The 24,264-nt window shown below is 42.1% G+C and overlaps 1 protein-coding gene and 1 pseudogene across 7 annotated transcripts in view; one reads left to right on the top strand and one right to left on the bottom strand.

The window, feature by feature from the left end:
• The window catches only part of Zhx3 (zinc fingers and homeoboxes 3), a 125,804-nt gene that overhangs the window by 8,289 nt on the left and 93,251 nt on the right, over positions 1 to 24,264 (top strand). The gene's annotated exons all lie outside the window — the stretch shown is intronic.
• Positions 6,777 to 9,097, bottom strand: LOC103747245 (annotated as a pseudogene).

The raw sequence follows: 24,264 nt of genomic DNA, 5'->3' as shown, positions 1-24,264 counted from the left end.
GAAAGCAGCTTTGGTCAGGGTCATTATGCTTCTGAAGGAACCCTAATTCAAGTGGGCATCCCTGTTGGCATGTAGTACTGTGTTTCTAGACTGCTTATGAAAACCATCTGAGGATATTTGTTAAAAATAACAGCGATTCCAGGCACTATTGTAGGCCCACTCAACTAGAATCTTGAGAACAACTTGAGAATATGTATTTAGCCTTCCTTCCCATACACACATACTTGGCAATTCTTTATAGTTAGGCTTTTTTTGTGTGTGAAGTGTGGCTATAGTGTTCAAGAACATAGGGATGTGGGGATATAGCTCAGTTGGTGGATTGCTAGCCTATAATGCACAAAGCCCTAGGTTCAGTCCCCAATATTGCAAAAACTGGGTGCCTATAATCCCAGCACTCAGAAGGTAGAGGCAAGAAGATCAAGAATTCAATGCCATTCTGGGCTATATGAGTCTCTGTCTGTGTGTCTGTCTCTCTCTCATATGTGGAATCTGAAAACCAACAGCTGTGTCGAAAGGAGGTAAGACAGGAGACCTGAGCCTTTATCCATGGCTCTCAGTATTGGCTGTGTAGGTTTACATGATAGCAGAAGCTAGGGAATGTTCTATTAGAGGCAAGTATACCGAAAACAAAAAGGTACAGCTGGTAATGATAGAAACAGAAATTTAAAAAAATTATTTTATTTTATTTTACTTATTTATTTACTCATTATTATTATTATTATTATTATTATTATTATTATTATTATTATTTTGGTCCTTTTGAGACAGGATCTCCCTGTAGCTCCAGCTGTCCGCCCCACCTGTCCTGGAGCTCACTATGTAGACCAGGCTGGCCTTGAACTCACAGAGATCTGCCTGCCTCTGCCTCCCGAGTGCTGAGATTAAAAGCGTGCGTCATCACGCCTGGCTATTTTTTATTTTTTATTTTTTTTTGGTCTTTTTGAGACAGGGTCTCCCTGTAGCCCCAGCTGTCCTGGAACTCACTATGTAGACCAGGCTGGCCTTGAACTCACAGAGATCCACCTGTCTCTGCCTCCCAAGTGCTGGGATTAAAGGTGTGCGTCACCACGCCCAGTTTATTTCTTATTTTTTATGTGTATGTGTTTATTGCCTGCATGTAGGTAAGTGCACCCGTGTCATGCAATGCTCGTGGAGGTCAGAAGAGGCTGTTGGATCCCCTGGGACTGGAGTTAATGGACAGTTGTTAGCTGCCATGTGGATGCTAGGATTTGAATCTGGTTCTTCTGCAAGAACAACCAGTGTTTTTAACTGCTGAGCCATCTCTCCAGCCCCCAGAAACAGAAAGAGCCAGATGGTGGCGCACACCTTTAATCCAGCACTTGGGAGGTAGAGGCAGGTGGATCTCTTGTGAGATCAAGGCCAGCTGGATCTACATACTGAGTTCCAGGCCAGCCAGGGCTACAGAGAGACCAGGAACAAAACAATAACAAAAATTGAAACAAAACAAGCACTCCAAAACAAACAAGCAAAATTCAAAGTATAGCTGTTTGGGAGTGTTCATTTAAAGGAAAAAGGTCCTATTTGCCTTTTGGAACACATGAGCTAATCTATTGTTATTCTGCCTAAGAGGAATAGCTGTCATTATGGCTTGGTTTGCACATAAAGACAGAGAAGGAAGTAATGCAATTTAGAAAGCTTTCCATCATAAATAGCAAGTTTTAGTAATCCATAAAATTAACTTATGCAACTATATTCTTTCTCTGAAGATAATGGATTAAAAGAAAGACTTACTCAATAACACCCCAAAGACAAAGGCAATTTTTATCCTCAAGGGACATATGTGTATGAAGATACTTAGTATCATACTAGGAGCCATGCTGCCCTGTTCTTTCTGTTCTCACTAAGAACTTCTTTCCTTTCGGTGACAAGAGGACCCCACTGCAAAGGAACAGCTGCTGCAAATGGAACTTGAAGTTTTAGTCACTCTGGCTGACTGTTTAGAACCCTCTATTACTTGGAAGGAGATTTGAAGCTTGAGTTGCAGAGTTTAGAATGTTTAAAAATATACCTACCACTTGGTTTATCATACCCAGACACTAAAACTATGGGAACAGAATGAAGTAAGTACCGTCAAAAGTGGGTGCTATGGGCTTTGAGCCTAAGATTTTGATTTTCCCAGTGCCCTGTTCCTTTTCTGTTTCCTGTTAGATTGAGAATCCTGGCTTGCACACTGATGAACCAGTTAGCGTCTGGTTGCGTTCAGTCACCTACCATATCATTCCACTCCTGTGTCTCCTCCTCTCTTCTCTCCTTCACTCCCGCCCTTTACCATTGACCTTCAGGGACCCAGTTGTTTCTACATTGAGAGGCCTAGAAAATGATGAAGTTTAGCAGTGTCACCTGACCAGAGAAGAAAACTGGGAATTCACAGTATTTTTCCCATTTTAGAAAAACATTTTCTTCTAAAGCAGAGAAACACTGAACAGAGCCTATGAGCAGTTAGATGATAGTAATATTTCTTTAGTATCACACTTCCATGCAAAGCCCAAGAGCTCTTGAAAACTCTGCTGTATTAGGGTGATCTTCAGAATGCTCGAATCGCTAAGCGTATTCAGTTTGTGAAGTACTTGTATGCCTGCTGTGAACCAGGCATCTTTGGATTAAACAAAAGTTTCTAGCCTCAAAGAACTTGTTTTAAAGGTTGAACAAAGTACTTTTTGTTTGTTTTGTTTTGGTTTTGAGACAGGGTCTCTCTGTAGTCTCGGCTGACAGGGAACTTGCTATGTAGACTCTGCTGGCCTTGATTACACAGAGCTCCACCTGCCTCTGCCTCTTGAGTGCTGGGATTATTCGTGTCCAACTGAACAAAGTACTTTTAAACATTTTTTACTTGTTTATTATTTTTATTTTATGTGTATATGTGTATTGCCTGCATGTATGTAAGTATACCCATGTTGTCAAAGCCCTCAAAAGCTAGAAGAAGACATTGGATCCTCTGGAAATGGAGTTAGGATGATTGCTAGCTACCATGTGGGTGCTGGGAATCAAACCTGGGTCCTCTGGAAGAACAGCAAGTGTTCTTAATCTCAGCCATTTTTCTAGCCCCAAAGACTTTTAAATCTCTAACCTGGAGTATGGTGCTATGAAGGAAGTATAATCAAAATCTAACCTGGAGTATGGTGCTATGAAGGAAGTATAATCAAAATACTGTAGAACCACAGACAAAAGAGAGGTTATTTATGGTGATGTTAGAAGTGACAAGAGGGAATTGGAGGCTGCTTTGAAGAGGTATTTGTATTCAGACTAGAATTTTTTTTTGTCTTCTTTTGAGACAGGGTCTCCTTGTAGCCCCAGCTGTCCTGGAACTCACTATGTAGACCAGGCTGGCCTTGAACTCACAAAGATCTGCCTGCCTCTGCCTCCCAAGTGCTGGGATTAAAGGCATGAGCAGACTAGAATTTTTTTTAAGTGCTGGAGATTGAGCCCAGGGTTTCATACCTGCTAGGCAAGTGCTCTGCTATTGAACCACATCCTCAGCCCCAAACTCTATCTGAAAGGTTGAGTAAAAGTTGGAGCTATCAAATTATATTGGATATATTTTGTTGATTAAGGAGTTGCTTAGTAAGAGTCTAGATCAGTTTGGTGCATAATGACCTAGGCCTCAGTCATCTAGTATACCCAATTCCTTAATTATTTTTGATAATTTACTTTTTGTAATTAGCATAAGAAATGTATATTAATATTAGTACATCAGTATAAAGAGTTTATGGTAGAGAAGCATTTATGGAAATATAGCTGAACATGGACTTGGGATCTTTGTGACTATCTAAAAGAATTAGAAATTCAGTCATCCATTGCTTAACATCAGGAGTACATTCTGGAAGATGCTTTGTTGGGTGATTCTGTCATCATGTGAACAGCATGGAGTATGCTTACATAAACCTGCGTTGTACAATATAACATGCTGTACCTAGGCTACAAAACTGTACAGCATGCTACTGTACTGAATACTAGAGGTAAACATATTATGTGGTTGGAATTTTTCAGCTCCATTATAATCATATGAGACTACCATCATAGGCAGTCCATCATTGGCTGAAGCATTATATGGCTCATGACTATGTAATGTTGGTAAATAGAAAACCAAAATAGCAGAATGTTAATGGTTGAATACATGGCTCAGGAGTTTGGGGAAGATGGAGCTCTAAGTGATGTCAGTGAGGCCTTCATAGGAAACATTAGCCTGCCAGGTTAGCAAGCCTTTTGAATAGTCATCTCATTTCTGGGTATCTTTTTCAGGGATGGTTGGTGATGAAGAGCCCCCATGGGGTAGAGCCAACTGCTCCAAGATCTCCCTTGCTCTAGGATGGCTACACAGGGACCTGTAGAAAAGCTGTGAAGCGGAGCTCAGAGTAGCTCTTTTTGGTCCTCTGTGTGCAGTCTGCTGCAAAACTGCGTGCCCCAGTACCAGAGTGAATTCTCTCTCACTACTGTGTGTTCCTCTGGGAGGGTTTGCACTCCTTTAGCAGGCCATTTTCTTGCCACAGTTAAAGCTAGACATTATGCCAGCTTTGCAGCTCACTGTTAGCCTGAGACCTTGCATTAAGTTTTCTCTTTCTCATGTTTTTTTTCTCTTTCACCTGCTCACTATGTTCAACTTTTAATTTTCTAGGAAGCTAAAAAACATATCACTTGCTACCTTTTATTATAAAACAGGGCTCTGACTCAGAATTCTGAATCTTCCTGGAATTCAACATTTTCTTTTTGTTTATTCTTTTTCTTTTGGTCTTTTTGAGACAGGGTCTCTCTGTAGCCCTAGCTGGCCTGGAACTCTGTAGACCAAGCTGACTTTGAACTTAGAGCGCTCCACCAGCCTCTGCCTCTTGAGTGCTGGGATTAAAGGTGTGTGCCACCATGACTGGCTAACATAAATGCAGAGACTGGTATATGACTGAACTATTTTTTTTTCTTTTTGAGACAGTGTCTCCCTGTAGCCCCAGCCGGCCTGGAACTCACTATGTAGACCAGGCTGGCCTCAAACTCACAGAGATCCCCCTGCCTCTGCCTCTCAAGTGCTGGAATTAAAGGCGTGTGCTACCACACCTGGCTGTAAGTTTATTCTTGATAATACCACTAACATTAAAAAAGTCTGAAGATATTTTTTTAGTGCCGTATGCCCCATTTTACTGTATAAGGTACTAAAACCACTTCAGGCAAATGAATTTAGTAATTCATCAAAAATACATTTTGTGTGTGCCTATTATGTATCAGGTGCTGTACAGATCAGACACAACCCTTTTCTGGTCTCATGCATATAGAATGAATGTAGGCCTGGAGAAAGAAAGGCCTGATCTCTAGTTGTACTTTTGCCTGTGTTTTCTATCACCTGGAATAAGAAGCATTTGCTCCTGGTTTATAATATTTTTATAACACTTGCATGAAACTACATAGAAGAGAGCTTTGCTGAGGTCTCTTGAGAATCAGCTCTACCTTCTCTTCATAGTAATAGCTAATGAGGAATTTCTACTACTTGTGGCTAATGCCATGGCATCCCCACATACAATACTGGGTGTGAATATTATTGTATTTTGATAATTTTAATGATTATTAATAATAAATAAGAAAATTAGCTGTTTTGTGTGTCTAGAGATTTTTAGTTATCTCTCAAATGAAAATTTAGTAATACTGGTATTATTTGAGAAAGCAATACTTTTGGCTATTTACTACATAACCAAAATTTATTAATCAATGAATATATGGCAATTTTAATACTATAATACATGATACTATATTATAAAAACTAATCTGGGAAATAATTATAATATCATAAAAATATGCTTTATAAACAGTAGAAGGCTCTCTTGGTTGTGACCTTTAGGGTTTTTTTTTTTTTTTTTTTTTTTTTTTTTTTTTTTAAAAAAAAAAAAAAAAATCCCTGTAGCCCCAGCTGGCCTAGAACTCACTATGTAGACCAGGCAGGCCTCGAACTCACAGAGATCCACTTGCCTCTGCCTCCCGAGTGCTGGGATTCAAGATGTGTGCTGCTACACCTGGTGTGATCTTTGGTTTGTAAGGTTCTTTTTATGCATATCACTGAAGAACTAAAGCCGATGTTGTAGATATTTTTAGTAGTAACTTAGACAAAGCCCTTACATTTTTCTGAACCTCAGTTTATTCATGAATGTAACTTTTTCTTACCATACCAACTTTATAGGACTGTTGGGACAAGCAAAGACAGCACTTTGAGCTTCTCTGTGTGATGGTCCTCTTTGGGGCCTAGGTACAGTGGCCATGTGATTCTGCAAATGAGTCTTCCCAAAGTGCTGCGTCTTGATTTGTGGAGCCCGTGTTCGAGTCTTTCTTCTTCCGTCATGATCAATGTCTTCTACATCCTCTTGTCCCATCTCATTTAATAGCCTTGGCCAGAAGCCAAGACTTAGTGAGCTTTTGCTATCTGTTAGGCTTGTGAAAGGTGTATGGAATATAGAGGTGAGTGACCTCATCTTTAGTGGTACCCATTCTAGTGGGAGATGAGCCCAAGAGTGCATCAATTCTTGCCTGAATTTCTAGGCTCCTGGCATGCCCTGTAGCTTAAGTTTTGTCAGTTTCTATAATTGCATGAGCCAGTTCCTTAGCATAAAGGTCTCTCGGTCGGTCTCTCTCTCTCTCTCTCTCTCTCTCCATACATGGACATACCTGCATTGGTGTGTTTCATACTGATTCTATTTCTTTGGATAGCCTTCTTACATACTCAAGAAATGCTCTTGTTATCACTGTAGGCAGCATAGTAAAGAAGGTGCTCATGTGGCTTTAGCCATCTTGAACTTGAAGTGCCATGAAATTCAGGTGAAACTACCAGCAGGCAAATGTTCCCAGGCTGTGGAGAATACAGAAACACACTGGAGATGCATCAGTGCAGAAGGCACCATTATGTAGCTATCAGTTGAAACTGTGTTTACAGATGATCATATACTGAGTTACTAGAGTGAATAAAAAGAAGCATAAGGACAGGATCCCAGGGTATACCACCATTTGGGGGGCGGCAGTCGGGGAAGAGGAGCCTAAAGGAAGAAACCAAAACACACAGACAGAAAGGGGGGAAGATCAGGAGAGCATGGATGTGGAAATCAAGGTAGGGAGAATTTTGTAGGAGTATAAGCAGTGTCAAGTGCTATAAAAGTAAGAGAAATGTTTAGATTGTCCAGTAAATTTAGCTCTTAAGAGACAGTATCATTGAATGTGGCTGTGAACAGGAGAATTGTACTGATGAGGTGGACATGTGTGTTCCTGGCTGCTTCTTACTGTTTTTTTTTTGCGTTTGCCTTTTGTTGAAATATTTTTTCCTGGCCATAGCTCGGCATGGCATCTTTGCACTTGAAAGCTGAAGAATTTAAAAAGAATTAAAAAAAAATCCTAGATTCGTCTGAGTATACAGTGCATGAGCTGAGCGCTAAAGGCCTTTGGAACACAAGAACTATGGGTACAGTGGATGGAGTATGGGGGCTGAGGTGATAAAGCTTGATCTGGGGACTTTATGGAACAGGAACATGCTGCTGCAGATGAACTGGCCAAGACCAAAGCCAGCATCCCTGAGGTATCACTCAGTGCCACAGTGAGAGGGCCCTGGGAAGCACAGTCTTCCTGAAGGTGGCACAGAGACAGCTGTAGTATGGCTAAGGCTAATGGGCTGCTTCAATTCTGAATTTCTACTGCTGGGCCACTGACATCTTCAGGCACATAGCCAGGAAGTAGTCCACCAAGAGGCCAACCAGGGGCACTGTGAAGCTCACCAATAATGATGGGTAGCCTGACCACCACTACTATACTATCCCATATAGTAGGCCAGGAACAGGCCACCCAAGAAGCACAAAGCTGAAGGGCTTGGTGACCTGCAGCAGCAGCTTGGAGAACTTGGGGAGCTTGGACTTGATCACCACGCCTGCTGCTATGGGGATGACAATGAACAGCAGGGTCCGAAGCATTTTGGAGATGGGCACATGGAGTGTTTCGTGGACACTGAGCAGGTGGCTGTGGGAAACAAAGCCATGGCAGCTACTGTTGAGATGAAAGACATGGAGGCAGGGTGACATCTCCAAGGCCGAAGAGGTAGCTCCCCCACTGCTGGGTGTTGAACACGTAATGATGAGGCCCAGAGCCAGGACCTTGGGCAGCATGGGCCATCAGGAAGGCATTGAGGGGAAAGACCAAAAACCGGCCCAAGAGCCCAGCATCCTGGGCTGGGGGCTCTGTAGGAGTCCCATCAGATCCCCAGGTTCCACTTTGCACCCAAATGAATACTTGTGGACAAAGATAAATGGCAGGAGCAGGCAGTATTGGGCTCTCTAAGAAGTGGGCCCTGTTGGGGTTGATGGTGGCAGGGATGTCTTTAGCAGGTGACACCTTAATGTAGAAATTGCTCTGGTTTTGATCAGCATGGATGGAACCTTGTGGAGGTCCATGAACTGGGTGTGGTGGGGCCAGCTTGGCTAGGCCTGAGTAGATGCTGACCACGAAGCCACCCCCACTGCCTCATGTTATATCACTCATGTTCTTAATAGCCAGTACCTCTGTGTCCAGGGATATAACTCTCACTATGGTGCTGAGCCCTGTCCCACTGGCCTTTCCTGAGTACTGGCTTGAGATCTCTATGACACCCTCATTCTTCTCAGGGATCTCAAGCTATCACTGAGCTGACCCCAATACTGAAGTTACGGCCACCTGTCAGTGGCCCAGAGTGGCTCAAAGCAGTACTGAAGTTGTCACTGGCCATTGCTTGTCCTCTCTATGGCAGGCTGATGAGCAGCAGGGCATTACTGAACATGCCTGGGGGACCTGTACAATCACCCTGTCTTTCTAGGCCAAGCCACTTCTGGTAGCTATCCCTTCCCCTCCTAACCACCATGGCATTTCCTGAAGGATAGTGTGCCCAGGCTCTCTTTGCTTAGGGGAGTACCCGTGCTGGTTGCTATTGGGATGTCCATAGGAACGTCCTGGTCCTTGATAGCAGGGATTTCTCATGGAGGCCTTGGTACAGCCTTGTGTCTCACTGATGAAGACCGAGGCTGCCCTCATGGTACAGATCTCCCCTCCTGCCAGGCCTGTCTCTGCCTCCAAGTGCTGGGATTAAAGACATGCACCACCACATCAGGCAGCTGCTACTTCTTGAAGGTGCTCAGCCAGGAAGTTTTAAGGATGAAGAAGCAGCTGTGGGCTTCCTGAGAAAGGAATTATTTTAGGAGAAAGGAGCTCTGGCATGTTTAGAGGTGGAGAAGAGAGAGAAGAGGGGAGTGAAGGAGAGAGGGAGGGAGACGGAGGGAGGGAGGGAGAGAGAGAGGGAGGCAGAGAGGGAGAGAGAGAGAGAGAGAGAGAGAGAGAGAGAGAGAGAATGAGAATAAATTCTTCCTTCTTCCATGACTGGAGGGGCACACATAGGCGATGGCCAGTAGCATTGACAGAAGACCTCTTCCTTTTGATGGTATAGAAAGAGGAAAGATTATTTGGAGATACAGAGAGCTCTATGAAAAGTAGAGGGTTGGAAGTTTTACTCTTGTAAAAGCTATTTTCTTTATGAAGTGGGTCTTTGGCACTAACTGATGGCCAGGGGCAGACAGTACAGTAAGGTCTTTGAAGAGAGGGGAATGTATCAAATTACTGTTGTGGAGCTTGGAAGTGGGAGTTGATTATTGCTTCTTATTGTCTAGTGGATGAAAGTTACACTCCACAGACTGAAATTTATAAAGACTTCTACAATCTGACCAGTTCTCCCAGACTACTTAACCTTTTTGTTTCATTCCAGCACCTTGTACATCAGCCAAGAGTACAAGCACACAGAATGTGGCCTCCAACACAGCACTAGAATGTGGCTTTGAGAGACAAGATGCTATAATGAAAATGCCTTTAGACTATGAGTCAGGAGTCCTGGGGTTCAGTCTTGGTTTCTCCATTTACCAGTGACTTATACCTCTAAGTGCGCTTCTTTATTTCTAAACCACTTATAACCATTTGTATAATGGTAGCAAGTGGTGATGATGGGTATCAAATGGGAAAATTTATTTTAAAGTTCTTTGAAGAGGATTAGTGGTATATAAATAGATGTGGTGTCATTAGGCTATTCCTAATCCTTTTTCCAGGCTTTTGTATAAACTTTCTTCTTTATCATTAGCAACCCCCATCTTCTCGTACATATCTTAATTCAGCTTAGATGAGAAGCATTTGCTTATGTAATAGACAAACCCTGCTGAAACCTCAGTGACCAAAAATAATAGACACTTTTTTGCTCATTTGTAACACAAACGATTGGTAGAGGAGACCCGGTCCTGTGAAGTCTGCTGCTTCAGACCATGGTTTCCAAGATTGTCCTTGGCTGTCCGTGGCCAGCAGGATGGGAGAACAGACTGAGAATGAAAGATAAAGAGGTATGTACTAGTTAGGGAGCGAGTTTGGTTCTATGCATGCTTCTTTGCAGAGTGGTGGTGGAAAGATTCCAGGAAGAGTAAGGCAGGACCTGCACAGCTTCAAGACAGAATGAAGAAGTTACTTTCATGGCCTGAATGGATAGGGGTTGGGAAGGGTGAAGAACCTAAGACTGACTCCAGGTGAAGGCAGTGCTTGCAAAGGTCAGGAGAGGTGTGAGAACTAGAGGTTCACACACAGCTTCCCAACAGCTCTAGAGAGACACCCTTCATCTTTTTATGACAGAGGCCATACAATGAATAGGTAGCAGAGAAGAGAGTTAAGTTCTTCGTAGGAAGAGACAGGAAACAGCCCACCTGCGTGGTGACAATTGGGACCCTGAGGGAGGTGGGTAGAGGCTGAACCCCTGGCCCTGGGGTAGAGGAGAACCTTTGTAGATGACCTCCCCTTTGGCTGCTTCCGGTGGAGGAGGGGGAGTAAGAGAGGAGGAAGAAGCACCCTGTGCAAGGATCCTAAGGCAAAAACCTGTTTAGAGTAGAGGATTGGAAGGACAGGTAGGAGGGAAAGGTGATAGGGAGGGAGGGAGGGAGGGAGGGGAGTTGAGTCTAGGCTATCCAAGAACTTATGGGTGTGGCTTTTATTCCAAGGGCAGCAGGAAGCCATTATACATTTTGAGCAGTGGGTGAGATGGTCTTAATTTATAATTTAAAAAGCCCATTTGGGCTGTTGTATGGATAGGTGGAGAGGAGGCCAGAATGTAAATTCACTGCAACAAATGAGGCCAAAATAATTCAAGAGGACAAGTCTGGAGCTCAGGGCACAGGTTCTGCTGGAAAATAAAACTCGATCCTGTGTTTCCTATTAGCTCACTCTGTGTTCTAAGCCAGGCTTCCTGTGAGTAGCCTTATCCGTGGTTTCTACATCCTTACCTCCTGCAATTCAACCCTCTGTGCTCTTGCCTCTGTCACTGGCACCTCCCTGAAATGTCTTAGGCAAGGGTCACCCAAGGTCCGTTGTAGTTAGCCAAGTCCACGTCTTCTTTCATTCTTGCCTAACTTCATACTGTAGCAGTTCCAGCTTTGCAGTGCTTTTCCCTTTAGCTCCTCTGTTCTTCGGGGTCTCTTTTCCATTTCTCTTAGAGCATAAACTGGACATGTACAGTAGCACCTAACTCCCTGTTTACTCATTGGTCTACCCAGCTAATAGTGCTTGAAGGATAGAATTACAACAAAATACTTCATGATCTAGGCCAAAGATCGCTTTCTCTATTGCAGGTGAAAGCCACACTTCGTTATGAAGTTGTCTACATCTGGTTGCATGTCCTTTTATAGAGCATTCCTTTCTCACTGGGTCTTCTGAAGGCTGGAGTTTGGGTAGAATATCTTCTGTGAACAGAAGAAATAGTTTAATTTGAAACAATCAGAAACTCTTCATATTCTGAAAGGAAACAAGAGAAAAAAATGTGATTTACTTAAAAAGAACTTACAAAACTCCTGTCTCTTGTCTGGCAATTTGTATCTCTACTCTCTTACACTCTAAAACTTGTTATATGTGTCTTGTATTTTGTGATTTCACAATTCTGGATTTGACTTTATAATTGCCTCCATGGTGATGAGCAATGATGTTCTGTGTTGAATTGTGATAGCTGTGGAGACCACCAAACAAACTGGATGAAAGATGAGCTGCTTCCTTCATGTTCCTCCTTCCGGCTGACCAGCCCGTTATGTCAAGGGCTCGAGATGAGTCGAGGTGGGGCAGGGTACACTTCGGTGCACAGTCAGCACTTGTGAGTGATTTTCATAGACATGTCTGTTTCCACTTTTCTTTTTTGGTCTTTTTGAAGCAGGGTCTCCCTGTGGCCCCAGCTGTCCTGGAACTCACTCTATAGACCACGCTGGTCTTGAACTCACAGAGATCCGCCTGCCTCTACCTCCCAAGTGCTGGGACTACAGGCGTGTGCCCCCACGCCCAGCCCTTTTTCTACTTTTAAATCCTTTCAGTTTGTCTTTCAGTTCTGAGCCCACTCTATCTTTTCTGGGAGGAGGAACAAAGAAAATATAATGTTGAATAGCTTTTTTTCCTAGTGGCTGCAAGTTGTAGAATATTTTTTTATGTTTAGTTTTCTAACTAGAGAAAGACTAAGAGTCTTCTCTTTGATTAGCTTCTTAGCATAATTCAATAGGTTGTACTTGTGCTTTTTAGTATAGAGTGAGGCTGGATATTTTTTAAAAACCAGGATGGAGTTATTTATTTCTTTTTAATTAGAATAGTCAAATGGAACAAGACTGCCTGTGTATATGCAAGAGTGGACGAACTCATATGCTCTCTGAAGGCTTTATTGTTACCCTGGTGAAAAATACTGGCACATGTGAGCCACGCTCTATTTATGACCACTTATGTTTATTTCTGGTGCCTAAACAAGACATTAGGATTCTAGATGCTCAGGAAGTAACCATAGACTTTTTCATTATGTCCACTGGCAATATACCAAAAGGTCCTCTTCTTATATAGAGACCCTCTCTTAGCCCAAGAGCATTCTTCCTTAAAGGAAGCCAGCCTCTGTCTTGGGAACTTGGATCCACTGGATGTGCATAGTGAGTCTTTCCTGCCATATGCAACCCTTTAGATACTTACAGAAGGCTATCATCTTCCCTCTTATCCCCAAGTCCAATTCCTTAGCTTCTGAATCCCTGGTCTCTGTAAATGTAACCTTTTCTTCTTATCCAATCATTATAGTTCTAGTAGATCACTCCAAATTTTTATCAGCTTTTCCTGCTGTCTCAGTTCCTTGTTAAATTTACTGTTGGCTGAAACCCACCCTCGTGGAACTCCTGTCAGCTTGGGTTTCCAAATATTTATTTAAGGAATTTTTTTTTTTTGGTCTTTTTGAAACAGGGTCTCCCTGTAGCCCCAGCTGGCCTGGAACTCACTATGTAGACCAGGCTGGCCTCGAACTCACAGAGATCTGCCTGCCTCTGTCTCCCGAGTGCTGGGACTAAAGGCGTGTGCCACCACGCCCGGCACACACCTATAGTCCCAGCACTCGGGAGGCAGAGGCAGGTGTATCTCTGTAGACAGCCTGGTCTACATAGTGGATCTACATAGTGAGTTCCAGGACAGCTGGGGCTACAGGGAGACCCTGTCTCAAAAAGATGAAAAAAAAAAGTGTCTTTATTCTGTGTGTGCACATGTACTCATGCTGTGGCATGCATATGGACGTCAGAGGATAACTTACAGGAGTCAGTTCTCTCCTCCCACCATGTAGGTTCTGGAGATGGAACGCAGGTCATCAGGCATTGAACCATCTTGCTTACCCAGGAATATTTGTATCTTAGGAGCCTTAACTGGCACAATTTTTCTGTTGTGTTTTACTACATTTGGTAGTGTGTAATATATTTACCTCTAAAAGAGAGCAAAGATTTTAAAGTTTTGGGGTGAGGGGAAAATGCCAGTAAAGCTATAGAATTTGATTTCCAGCTAGAGTTCACTTACCTTATGTCACTTGGATCTGATGACAAGAGCCAGTCACTGTGACAGGCTATCACAGATATCATTAGTGCCATCAGCATTCCTGTGTTAATAATAACATCATTGAGGTGTAGTGTTACTAACCTCATTTTAAAATATGAGGACAAAATGGAAGCTAAGAAAGGCTGGGACTTGCTCCATGTTTCAGGGGCAGTGAACTCCTGCTCTCCCTGCCGCACTTCTTTAATGCTTCTTTGCAGCTTCCTTCCCTTGTGCGCCCTACAGTGCCTAGTCTTAGAATATAATTTTTAAAAGTTGGCTGAATGCTGGGCGTGATGGCATATGCCTTTAATCCCAGCACTTGGGAGGCAGAGGCAGGTGGACCTCTGTGAGTTCAAGGCTAGCCTGGTCTACATAGTGAGTTCCAGGATAGCTGGGGCTACAGGGAGACCCTGCTTCAAAAAAAGAAAAAAGTTGGCAGATTGTTTTTACCTTACCAGGACTCCTAGAGGAGGCCATACACATGGTAAGTGCTGACAGCTAGGACAGAGGCAGTTGGCTCTCTGTCTTTAGACCTAGTGAAATAGTAAACAGAGATCAAACCTCTGCCAGTCTTGGGACGACTAGGGTCACTTCAGACTTCCTAAGTCTATCTTAAACCAGTCAAAGTCTGTTGTATTGTAGTGGGCTAAGCTAAACCAGGGACAATGATTCTTCCCCTTGACCTGACTTTGAAGAGCATCCACTCTTACGCTATTTTCCAACTCCTCACTTGAAACAGTGGCACAGTGGTAGGGATGGGTGTTTGGAGGCTGCAGATTCTCTTCCTTCTGTCCTAAGACACTGTCTATTGGATATTACTATGAACTTGAGAAAAAACTGGGACTTGCTGACTAATACTGAGGATTTAAAATATAGGATGGCCCAGTTTACAAGCCTAGAAAGAATTAGGAGTTGGTATTATTTTTTTGGGGTTTGAGACCCCACTCAGTTCAGATACGGAACTGTGGACGCACAGGCTAGCCTTGGGAGCTTGGCATTTTAGAATCAGCAGGAGCTGCCTGCATCTGTCTAAGAGGAACCCCTGCACTGCCTATTCTTCCTCTGCTGATTGAAGATATAAATGATTCTGGAAGGCTATAGATAAGACTTTATCAGAATCCTGACAAGAAAAGTTGGCATTCTCAACTCAGAAGTCTAGGAGAGATCACTTAAAGAGGTGTGCATTGGCTATAGAGGGAGCCATAAGGGACAGTGTAGCAACCCCAGGTTATGGTGATGAAGCAACTACTACCACCCTACTTCCAAAGGAACAATGGATGAAAGTGGTTATAAGAAGCCAGAAGAGATTTTTTATATGGAGGAGGTTACCTTGAGGGAATCCCATAACTTTTGAATGAGGGATGCAACAAGACCAAGTGCAGTGAATTCTCCTGAACTAATCTCTTTCCTCATCCCTCATTTTCTTCCCTTGGCTTTTTTCTGAAATTTAGGATTGGCAGTTTCAGACATCCAAGGGCACAGGGGCCTATTGATATGACCCCCAAGGCCCAGCCTGCCTAAGTCAGAAAGCAGGGTAGAGGGGGGCATGTGGATAATAGGGGACATAAGAACTCATACAGTTTCACAGAACATGTGTATGTGGTAGGAGCTGAGCTAAAATGGTAAGATGAATGTTTCTTTAAAATTTTTTTGATTTATTTTTATTTTATATGTATGTGTGTTTTGCCTACATGTATATAAGTGCACCCATGTGTACAGTGCCCACAGAGGACAGAAGAGGATGTTGGATTTCCTGGAACTGGAGTTATAGATGGCTGTTAGCTACCATGTGGGTGCTGGGAACCAAACTCGGGTCCTCTGCAAGAGCAACCCAGTGTTCTTATTGGTGGAGTCATTTCTCCAGCCCCGGAGATGAACGTTTCTTGAGCATTACTGTGTGCTAGGGACTTTCTTATGACTTCACCTTTTAGGGTAAGTTGATTATTTCCCTGTTACAGATATGGAGAACTTGAGCTCAGATCTCTTGGCCCTGAGTCAGCTTAGTCCTTAGTGATTCCTGTGGTGGTAGACAGCAGTTGGATATCCCTCATGCATTTTTCTAGCCCAGTTCAGAGAGCCAAGTTTCATGCTCTTACTGAAGAACAGGGGAAGGCTGTAACAGAACTGCTGTGTACTTTTTTCCTTCAAATCTGTTAACTTGAGAGCAAGGAAAAAAACTTAACTTGGCATGAGTGATCTAAGAAAGATCAAATAAGGTGAAAAGCAAAATAGAATCCAGAAATTTAGTTTTCCTTTTACCCAGAGTTCATGGGCAGCTGTTGTACAAAGTCCTTTTTACTTTCCATAATGCTGATTTGTTTGTTTTTTAACAACATGAATGTCATTATCTTTACTTTTTGATTGTCTCTGAACCTAAAGAGCTTTGTAAAGGATAAAGAACCAACCGAACATGAAGATCAACTTGTCACCTTTGTTGTTTTTGTTAATGTAAAGTTTCTTACACTTAGTAATGAGTTACAATTATATTGGTTCCTGATACAGTTCATTATAAAAGCATTTCTTTTTATTTTTGGTCTTTTTGAGACAGGGGGTCTCCCTGTAGCCCTAGCTGGCCTGGATTCACTATGGAGACCAGGCTGGCCTCGAACTCACAGAGATCTGCCTGCCTCTGTGTCCCGAGTGCTGGGATTAAAGGCATGCGCCACCATGCCTGGCTCATATGCATAATTTTTACATGACTAAGATTGTATAACTTTGTAATTTGAAATTTTCACAATAAGCATTTCCATGTTATGTAACCTGTACAATCAATAATAATGATAATGTTTATAACTTACCTTGCTATTCTTTTATGTGTTGTATTGTTTTGTTACTTATATTCTTCTCATGAAAAGGACTGGTTGTTGTGTTGAACACATTGTCCTTTTTTTTTTTTGGTCTTTTTGAGACAGGGTCTCCCAGCTGTCCTGGAACTCACTATGTAGACCAGGCTGGCCTTGGACTCACAGAGATCAGCCTGCCTCTGCCTCTGAGTGCTGGGATTAAAGGTGCGTGCCACCCCATGGCTGGCTGGCCACATTGTCCATTTTTATCTACAGGCATCTAATTTTCTTACTCTTCTCTCTTTTGTTCTTTCCGGAAGTGGGATGAGCAACCTTAAAGCTATCTCAAGGGACATGAGACATGGTAGCTGTGGAAAGGGGAAGTAGGAGAAGCAAAAATCCATGGAGTCAGTAGCAGAGTGGATGCTTATGATGTTAATGTAGAGTGTTATTATATCTTAGGTTTTAAAACTGTTGCTGAAAGGGAAATTTGACATCAACATTTGCATACAAAATTTGACTAATAACTGAAGTTATGGTTAAGTTTTAAAAAAATTATTGCGAGCTAAATTAAGTGTCACATACTTCTAAATGCATCTTACGTTAGAGTAAGATACTACCCTCTATCCCTGGACTATTAACCTTGGCCTGCTAGTCACTTGAGGCTACTCCCTGGGGAATGGTCATCTTCTCTCTTAGCCATTCCCTCCTAGTCTTGGGGAGGGGAGCCCAGACATGTCTTTCTGTTCAGTCCTCTACAAAGCTATCTTCTGGATAGAGGAGGCTTCTTTGTATGATGTCATGCCCTTTGACTGGCTATAGTTCTGTTTTCCAGAATAACAGTCAAGTTTCTTCCATTAGACAGAAACCTGAAAAAAAAAAAAATAAAAGAGCTGTTCTGATTTTCAGTCTCTGGACTAATAACTGAAGTTATGGTTAAGTTTTAAAAAAATTATTGCGAGCTAAATTAAGTGTCACATACTTCTAAATGCATCTTACGTTAGAGTAAGATACTACCCTCTATCCCTGGACTATTAACCTTGGCCTGCTAGTCACTTGAGGCTACTCCCTGGGGAATGGTCATCTTCTCTCTTAGCCATTCCCTCCTAGTCTTGGGGAGGGGAGCCCAGACATGTCTTTCTGTTCAGTCCTCTACAAAGCTATCTTCTGGATAGAGGAGGCTTCTTTGTATGATGTCATGCCCTTTGACTGGCTATAGTTCTGTTTTCCAGAATAACAGTCAAGTTTCTTCCATTAGACAGAAACCTGAAAAAAAAAAAAAATCAAAGAGCTGTTCTGATTTTCAGTCTCTGTATCCTTAGCTCCCGGCATAATGCCTGGCACATAGCAGATGCTCAAAAACACATTTACAGAATGGGATGTCTTGAGATGGCTCTCCAAATGTGTGAATAGTACTACATTGTCTTCACTTAGTTGACTCTTCTTCAGGCTTAATGTCTTCTACTTCCATTATTCCTCATGCTGGAATCTTCTGACCCCCACCCCTGTTCCTCCTCATTGCCTATGGCCACTGTTGGCTATGGGTCACTGTTAGAATACTTGCCCAGATTTCCCAGAAGTGGTCTAATTTACAGTAACACATTCAAGTGTGCATTGCTATTTTATTTTGTTTAGTAAATTCCTGGTTGCTTGTATCTTTTTACAACGATCTGCAGTTACCTGGTCTATTCTAAACAATGCTTGTATAAATTGCCTTCTTTTAGCTTAGTGTCACTTGGGGTTTGATGAGGACTCTTCAGTATTCTCACCCTCAAGACCCAGGAGGAGCATTGTGGAAACCATCTCCAACTCAGCTGTATTACCCAATTCCTTGCTTTTCAAACAGAGGTGCTTACAGAGTACCCAGGAATTTGGTTACAATGTAAATTCTAATTTAGTGAGTACAGCCAGCCAGAATTCTACCTTTGTAACAAATTCTAAGATTAGGCTGATACTGTGCTATCTCCTGGATCATACTCTGAGTAGCAAGGCAGAGTTTTGGGGTGAAGTTTCTTCTGAGTGTAAATCCATCAGGGTTTGATAGCTGTGCTGTACCCATCAAAGCTGTCAGCAGATTCTATCTGATGCTCACGAGATAAATGAAGAAAACAAGACCAGTGAAGTTTCACTAGCTTTTAAGAGCTGTGTACCTCTCTGTTCAAGTTCAGTTGGTTCCTTTATTCCAGCCAGACTATTATTACTCAAAATATTTGGAATCTTTCCAAGTTGCTTGTCATTTGGAAATTTGATAAAGTGTTCATGTATGCTGTTTTTTGAGTTATTAATTTGGTATACTTTCATATACTGAAAATTAACACTAAAAGACACTAAACAGGTTGTTTGCTTATTTACTTGCTTATTTATGGCACTGGAGATTGAATCCAGGGCCTTGCATATGCCAGGCATGCACACTACCACTGAGTTATATCTTTGGCCTAAACAGATAGTTTTAAAAACATTGACTTGGGGCTGGAGAGATGACTCAGTGGTTAAGAGTACTTGCTACTCTTGCAGAGGACCTAGCTTTGGTTCTGAGCACCCACATCAGGTGGCTCCAAACCACCCATAACTTCAGTTCCAGTGAATCTGATGCCTCTTCTGGCTTCTGCAGGCACCTCCACACCTGTGGTATATATACATAGATACACGTAGCTACACACAACACACACACACACACACACACACACACACACACACATAAAATAAATGAGTCTTTTTTTCTGTCTTTTTGAAGCAGGGTCTCCCTGTAGCCCCAGCTGTCCTGGAACTCACTATGTAGACCAGGCTGGCCTTGAACTCACAGAGATCCTCCTGCCTCTGCCTCCCAAGTGCTGGGACTAAAGGCGTGTGCCACCATGCCCGGCTAAAATAAATGAGTCTTTAAAAAAATATTTTATTTATTATTTTATTTTATGTGTATGCATGTATTGCTTGCATGTAGGTAAATGTACCCGTGTCATGCAATGCCTGAGGAAGACAGAAGAGGCTGTCAGATCCCTGGAACTGGAGTTATGGACAGTTGTTAGCTGCCATGTGGGTACTGGGATTCGAACCCAGGTCTTCTGCAAGAACAGTTAGTGTTCTTAACCGCTGAGCCATCTCTCCAGCCCCAGAGTCTTAAAAATATGAGTATTAGCTATAAAGTATATTGTTATAGATAAAATTCATTTATAAGAAATGTTGATGGCATCTAGATTTTTTTAAAAAATTCATTCATAAGAAATGTTGATGGCATCTAGATTTTTAAAAAAAATTCATTTATAAGAAATGTTGATGGCATCTAGATTTTTCTTTACTTTGTTGGAATTTGTATTAAATGGTTTCATTGTTGAAATAACATTCCTGAACTGAAAGATAGGCAAGCAGATGGCAGCCTTTGAGAGAGGCCAAGTCAGTTCTGTAGCACATAGAGTAGGAGGTCAGGAGCACCTGATGCCCATTTTCTCCAAGTTTTTAATCTTTTAGCTTAAGAAAGAAGTTCTTTCTTTTTGTTCAGGTAAATAACACTGTAACCAAGTCGTGTGTGTTAGGGATGGAATCCAAGGACTTGTGCTTTCTAGGCCAGTGATGTGCTTCCGAGTTATATAGTTATCCTCAACTCTGCCAATGATTTTTTAAAATTGCTATTTTAAAGAGTACTGATGCCAGGATTCAAACCTATTTATTACATCTACTTATTTTGTAAAGCTCATTGTGATTTGGTTAATGAGGCATTCCTTTTCTTTATAGAGACTCCCTCTTTGTGAGGTAGCCCTCATTTCCTCAAACTTCAACTTAGAGAACATTGCCTCAGGAGCCAGGAGGGAGGCCCCCAGGTGAAGAAAGGGAGAGGAGACTGGAGGTCTGTAGCCATTTTTCCACGTTTGTTTGACCTCCTAGTGTCTTGAAGATTTGATAATTGGAGACATGTTAGCTCTCTCTGCTAGTGTAGCCGTGAGGTAAGGAGCTGGCTTGAAATCACTGCCTTGCCACTATGTGCCCCTATTAGTGGCTATGTGATCTAAGATAGAGCCTTTCACCTCTCTGTCTCTTTCTTCATTCAACTGTCAGGTACCAAAAAGTCATCTAAAAAGACACAAACGCATTGCTTTCTTGCTTATTGAACCAGATAACATAGCATCTGCTTCACAGCATATTTGATATCAAGCATGTTACCTAGCATGTAATCAGCTTCAGTAAGACAAACTGATATTCATAATTACTTTTTTTTTTTTTAGATGTGTAGGTTTTGTTGCTTGAAATTGGTCTCATCATGTACCTGACAGTGATCTCAAATTTCTGGGTTGGGACTACAGGCATATACCACCATGCCCAGATGTAGACTCAGCCTTTTAATAGAAGGTTATGGAGTTTTAGGAGCTTTTAAGAGATTCAAAGTTGGGATTATAGATTAAGCAGATTTTTTTTTAACAACTGTAACAGAACTTTGTCAAACATACATATGCTTTCCTTTCCAATTGGTCATTTTGAAAAGCTTTTATTTAATTCATGTTGGCCAGTGTTGCTCAAAATATGTTTTGCTTATTAGTTTTTAGTCTGTAAGTATCTTTTTATTATAATTACAACTGCGATGGAGGTGAATTCCTACATAATTAAAATGATCTTTTTACTCAAACTTTTATTAACCACATGTTATTTATCAGTCTTGCTGCTAGGTATTTGGAATAGAGCAGTGAACAAAAATACTATTTTTTTGTTCCTGTGATAAAACACCATGACCAAGGCAATTTATGGAAGGAGAAGCGTATTTCGCTTACGGTTCCAGAGGGATAAGAATCCATCATGGTCGGGAGGCATGGTGGGAGAGGCAGCCAGAGCTGAAAGCTGAGTGCTCACCTCTTCAAGCACATGCAGGAGCAGAAATGAAAACCAGAAATGTGGCCAGGCTGTGAACTTTCAAAGCCAGCTCCCAGCAGCATGTTTTCTCCAGCAAGGCTGCTAACCCTCCACAAACTGGGGCCAAGTATTCAAGTACTTGGAGCCCATGGGGGATATGCTCATTCAAATCACAAGTGAGACAGGGTAATCTCTGTGACATTTGTAACCTAGAGTGCAAAAAACTTTCATAAACTCATTGGATTGTTTAAAAAATGTGATCATCTTAACTAACATTGGTAAAACTATTGAAAGGAAAAACACAAATTTTAGAACTTTTAATAGACATAGCCAAACTTCATATTGGTACAACATGATCACACCCTTGGCATGCTACCCAAAGGAAGACAGAGACCTTCTTCTTGGGTAAAATGAGATGTATGGAGGGAGACAGCACTTTGTATCCAGTGCCATGATATAGCCAGCTCTTCACAACTTCAAAATAAAACAAGGAGTGCCTTTATTTTCTCTGTGTGACTGTGAGTTTAGAGCCACTCATTCATGGACTTGAAGTTGGAGGCATAGTTCCATTGAACAGCACAATTGGAAGTTAACTATCCTTCAACAGTGACCTAGTGATCATTGAAAATAGTTATATGTTCAAGAATATTTCCATGTCTTAAAAAGTCTTGATTTCTTCCCAGGATTTCCAAATACATGTGTCTTTTCAGTTTAACATACTAGTGTTAAATAATTGCAAAGTACATACTAAAAATAAGCAGTATGGGGCTGGGGATGTAGCTCAGTTGGTAGAATGCCTGTCTAGCATACTGGTTTTGATTCCAGGCACCCCATAAACTGGGTGTGGTGACGCTATCCTCACATAGCAAATTCTAGGCCAGCATAAATAATAAATAAATAAATAAATAAATAAACAATAAAGTAGAAACTTAAAAATAATATTACAGGGCTGGAGATATGGCTCAGGGGTTAAGAGCACTTGCTGTTCTTCCAGAGGATCTGGGTTCAACTCTCAGCATCCACATGGTGGCTCTGGCTCCATCACCCTCTCCTGACCTTTGTGGGCACTACACACATACATATCAGTAAATATACTGGCTACTGAAACACTTGTACAAATAAAAAATTTAAAAATCACATTAAAAAAAAACCACCCAATATTACAGAGACTTGAAATTTAAAGGCTTTACAAGTAACTTAGAACAGCCACATTTCCAGTGTGAAAATTTCCTTTGCCTATTCTCTTACATTCCTAATGATGGGAAATACCTAGCTGTAGAATAGAAGACCACAGGAAGGTGGTATAAAGGTGGGAAACTGGGGGCTAGAGAGATGGCTCAGCAGTCAAAAGCACTTACTGCTCTTCCAGAGGACCCTGGTTCAGTTCCCAGCACCCACATGGCAGCTAGTAAACTCTGTAACTCCAGTTCCAGGGGATCTGATGCCCTCTTCTGGCCTCTGTGGGCATTGCATGACACATGTACACTGTAACTCCAGTTTCAGGGGATCCAGAGCACTCTTCTGGACTCCACTGGCACCTGCACTCACGTGCACAAATCCACACAGAGAAATACACATATACACATAATTAAAAATAAGAAATAGTTTAATCCTCTCCCTAAACAGTATTGATGATACCTATGGCAGATTGTGCCTCTGTGAGAGTAGTTTTTGCAAATGTTGTTCTGGCCAGATTAGAGTTACCTTCTGTAGGCCTGTGAATCTCCATGCACTGTCCATCCTGTAAATTTTGGCACTGGGTAGGTAACAGTTCTAAGGTCTTTTTAGTTTTCCTAAATTTGTAATTAGCAAATGGTTTTAGCCATGTGTTCAGTTAGAAAATATTTAGTGACTGTTGTGTGTCAGTCATTTCTAGGTTAAAGGAATGACAGCACTGAGCAAAGGGCACCACCGTTGTGGAGATTCAAGTCTGTGAAGAGTGGCTCTAAGTTACAGTCAAATGAAAAATAAAAAAATGTGCTTGCTTCACTCTAAAGTTGGAATTTAAATGCTGTTGTCACTAGGTTTAGTTCTTTACCACAAGTGCCCGTCTTCCAGGTTACCTCATGACTTCATGCCCTGGGAGGCATGATCCAGAAGAGGGAAAGAAAACACCCAAGACGGAAGCCATAGTTTCTATATAACCTAATCTTGGAAGTGATATTCCTCCACATCTGTTGTATTTGTTAGAAGTTAGTAAGCCTGGCCCTCATTGCAGCTGAGTAGGTTATGTAAGGGCATGAATACCAGGAGGCAGAGATCATTGGGGACCATCTTCAAGGCTGCCCAACATGGAAAGTAAGGCATACCATTAGTAAATAAAAAATGCCAGGTGCTAAGAGGTTCTGTGAAGAATAAAAACCTTACTAACTGAGAATATCTAGGCTGTTGAAGCTACACTATCATTGCATAGCAAGCTAGCTATCATTTAAGAATGTAGGTGAAGCTGGGTGTGGTGGTGCATGCCTTTAATCCCAGCACTTGGGAGACAGAGGCAGGCGGATCTTTGTGAGTTTGAGGCCAACTTGGTCAACATAGTGAGTTCCAGGACAGCTGGGGCTACAGGGAGACCATGTCTCAAAAAGACAACAACAAAAAAAGAATGTAGGTGAAATTGCCGGGCATGGTGGCACACGCCTATAGTCCCAGCACTCAGGAGGCAGAGGCAGGCAGATCTCTGTGAGTTCAAGGCCAGCCTGGTCTACAAAGTGAGTTCCCAGCTAGCTGGGACTACAGGGAAACCCTCTTTTTAAAAAGACCA

The sequence above is a fragment of the Nannospalax galili genome, unplaced genomic scaffold (assembly GCF_000622305.1).
Source record: "Nannospalax galili isolate Female #2095 unplaced genomic scaffold, S.galili_v1.0 scaffold765, whole genome shotgun sequence".
Lineage (NCBI taxonomy): Eukaryota > Metazoa > Chordata > Mammalia > Rodentia > Spalacidae > Nannospalax > Nannospalax galili.
Note: the sequence above shows the minus strand (reverse complement) of the source record. Positions and strands in the feature narration are given on the sequence as shown.